The sequence below is a fragment of the Condylura cristata genome, unplaced genomic scaffold (genome assembly GCF_000260355.1).
Source record: "Condylura cristata isolate star-nosed mole 26May11 unplaced genomic scaffold, ConCri1.0 scaffold00022, whole genome shotgun sequence".
NCBI lineage: Eukaryota > Metazoa > Chordata > Mammalia > Eulipotyphla > Talpidae > Condylura > Condylura cristata.
Window position 1 is genome coordinate 19,489,643 of NW_004567123.1, and position 4,104 is coordinate 19,493,746.

Consider the following 4,104-nt stretch of genomic DNA (forward strand, 5'->3'; position numbering starts at 1 on the left):
CCATCAGGGAGGGCTCAGAATTATTTTTAAGAACAAAATATTAGAATTAGCTTGAGTGTTCTTCATGAAGAATTAGGGAAATAAATATAGAGAACAATATGCAACTTGTAAAAAGTAGGTAGATCTACTTATAGTATTAATGAAAAGTCACCAAGACGTTGTTAATGGAAAAAATTTTTTAAAATTCTTGATGAATTCCATTACCATCTGAATCCTGGCATATGCTACCTTGCCTTTTCTCAGTACTTGACTATCTGTGATATAACAACTATGCAACATTTGATTATATTATTATGATGCAAACATTTAAGACATGTTTGCTGAATTAAGTCAGGAAGGAAGGGAGGATGATGGGAGGAAGGAAAAGAGGGAAGATAATTAACCTGCCCAAGACCACATATTTTGCAGTGGTTGCCCAGTCAGAGCAGCTGCACATAGAATGTTCAGCCACTATGTTCAGGTCAATAACCATGAAATCATTCATCAAACATTTAGTAAGAAACTAGCCCTGAGAGCTCTCCTGCCCACCTGCGGCTATGCAGGTGTTTCTTTTCACAAAGCTTTTCCCTTTGCAAAACAGTAACAGTAGCTCTCTTGCCCACTGTGGCAATGCAGGTGCCTCTCTTTTTCTTTTCCCTTTTCCTAATAAAACTGTCCTTTTAAAATGTAAAAAGATGTAAAAAGAAAAGAAACTAGCCCTTAACTCAGTAGTTCTTAAAGTAGGCTACAGTCAACAATCATCTAAAGTGAGAAACTAATTTAGAAACATATTCACAGGCCTTGCTGATCAACAAGGTTCCAAAACTGAAACCACCAAGACTGCTCTCCAGAGGTAGAGGTAAAGGAAAATGCCTTCCACTCCTTCCCGAAGACTCACGCACTGTTTCCCACCTTGCTAAGTCAGGCCACATCTCAGTTATTGTCATGCTACCCAGACAGGCCTTTTGAGTCTCAGTATGCACAGGGACTCTGAGCTGCACCTCTGCAAATTGTGTTCTTCTTTCAAATAAACAACTTCACTCCTATAGACCCTTCAGATAACAGCTCACCTGGTACTTCCTCAGGGAATCTCTCCCTAAACCTCCTGTAGGAACTCCTCACATTTATTCCTGTAATACCATTCACCCCTTCCTGGCACATAATCCATTTGCCATTTGTCATTTATTCTCCCATCTAATGAAAGGGTCAGTTCACTAAGGAGACATAATAAACCTAAATATATATGCACCTAACTTCAGATCTTCCAAATACATAAAGAAAAACTAAGACTGAAAGGAAAAAATAGATAAATCTGTAATTATACTTGAAGATTTCTACACTCCCTTCTCAGTAATTAAAGCACAAGTAGACAGAGTATCAGGAATGCTAATCTTCTATGTGAAATTTAATCTAATCTGCAGCACTGTTACAGCCTGCACATAGTGGACATCCTCATCTCTGGAATCTGTGGATATGTTATATAACAGAGGGATTTTTGCCAATGTGCTTGAATTAAAGACCTGAGACGGGGAGACCATACTGGATTATCCAAGTAGACTTAATGACAAGGCCTCTTAAAAGAGTCAGAGATGTGACAATGGAAGTAGAGGTCAGAATGAAAGAAGAAGAAAGATTTGAGGATGTACTGCTTCTGACTTTGAAGATGGAATAAAGGACTACTTAGAACCAAGGAATACAAGTGACCTCTAGAAAAAACAAAGAGGCTGATTCTCAGCAAGAGCCCCCCAAAGGAATACAGTCCTATCAACACCTTGATTTTAGTCAGATAAGATTCATTTAAGACTTCTGGTTCTATTTATAGGATTTTATTTTATTTATTTTTTTCAGAATAAATTCATTTGTATTTGAAATAAGTGGAAATTTACATGTTTTTTCACTATGGAATATACACAACCTTCCTTTCATATCCATAATTACATTTCTCCAATCTAATTTTAAAAGCTGAATTGTACTCAGCATATACACGTGTTAGCATTTATCAAACACCTCTGTAGTGATACACAGGGGTTGTTCACACATTTTATTAACAAAACTTGCTCTACAGAGACAATCCTTTTATAGGATTTTATTTTATTTTTTTTAAAGATTTATTTACTTGTGCATACAGAGCTGAGGTACAGGCCAGAGGCTCAGGAGCGGTGAGAGGCTTCACCAGAGACAGAGTGGGGAGCAGAACAGGCAGATCAACGAAGTACACTGCTGAGGAGAGCAGCGGGCGGGTCAGGAGAGGTCTGCCGCGCCATGTGGTCACCTCCGGGGCAGGCGGGAATCGAACTCATGCGGAAGTGGCTTTAGCTTCTCAGTGCTGTGCTTTAACCTGCTGCGCCACCAGGGAGGTCCTAGGATTTTATTTTTAAGACAAAATTATAGGAACAAAGAAATAGATCTCTGATTGCTGGGCACTTATAGTAGAGACCAAGGTTGACTTTAAAAGGGAGCGGGGAAATTGTGGAACCGGTAGAACTGTTCATCGATTATCATGATGGTTACATAATTGTCTGCATTTGCCAAAATGCATAAATAAATAAATCTTTAAAAAATAATTTACATAAAGTAGGGCACTTCCTGGTGGTGCATGGGGTTAAAGCACAGCACTAAGAAGCTAAAGCCACTTCAGCATGAGTTTGATCCCCACCCCAGAGGTGATCTACATGGCCCCGCAGACCTCTCCTGGCCCTCTGGCTGCTCCCCTCAGCAGTGTACTTGTCAGTCGGCCTGTTCTGCTCCCCACTCTGTCTCTGGTGAATTCTCTCACAGCCCCTGCACCTCTGGCTGTACCCCAGTTCTGTATGCATAAATAAATAAATCTTTTAAAAAATAATAATTTACATAAAGTAATTTTTACTATTTCAAAGTACAGGTTTTTTTGGTGTTTGTTTGTTGCATAGAGGAACTGGGATGTAGGCCAGAGGAGGGTAAGAGGATATACCAGAGACAGAATGGGGAGTAGAAAATGCACTGTTAAGGGAAGCAGCAGGAGAGACAGGAGTGGTCTGCTATGTCATGTGAATTAGCTTCCTGGCTAAGGATTGAACACAGGCTATACTGGTGGTAGTGCTGATACTTAACCCCCTATACCACCAGGGAGGCCACTACTTTATGGAAAATTTTAAAGTGAATTTAAGAATGTAAAATTGAAGTATAATCTACATGTATATAAAAAAAAACCTCAAGCATGTAACTTGATGAAGTGTTTCAGATGTAACATCTTACAATAGCTCATATTATGCTCTGCACCTGGTCCCAAAGAACCTCTGACTGCTTTCTGTCATACATTCATTTGCATTTTATAGAATGCCATATAAAAGGACTCATGTACTCTTCTGTCTGGATTCTTTCACCAGCATCATTTTGAGATTCATCTATATGATTGCATCTATTCATAGTTTATCTTCATTTTATAGCCAGGTAGAATTTTGATTATTTGGATATTCCACATTTTACTGTTTTTGCAAATAAAACTTTCTTTCTGAAGATTTGGGCAGGCCTGACCTAAACACATAGATTTCTCAAATATGGAAACAAGACTCCACCAGTCTTGCTACTTCTTTTTCACCTTCTCTAAGTGTGTGGTGGAGTCCCTCTGCACACAGATCAGATCCTCAGAGAACCTGCTAGTATCCTCAGTATACCTAAGGTCTTGAGGGTCAGGGACACCAACATGTAAGAGTCAGAGACAGATGCCTAATCAACTGCTTTTAGTCCAGTAAGACTCCTTTTGTACGTCTGACTGCAAAGTGGTAAATAAACGTGTGTTGTCTGGAACTGCAGTATGGTACTGTCACAGCATTATAAGGAAACTAGTGCAGCTATCAAACCTACAGAACTCAGCTTTGCAATCACTCCATTCCCGAAGAAACTGAGGATCAGAGAAGTTGGTGAAGAGATTTACCATAAAGTTTGCCAAAATCAGCAGCTTAGTCTCAGAGGCAGAATTTAATTCTAATGTTGTTTTCACAAGCTCCTAACAGAATTACACACTCAAATGAAAGTGTTATTTAGTGGCATCTTGGACAGAGATCTGAAGATCTGCAGGAGATTTGAAATTCCAGTCCCTGTAACTTTTTAAACGATTGTGAAATTATCAAAATGCACATGAATCAA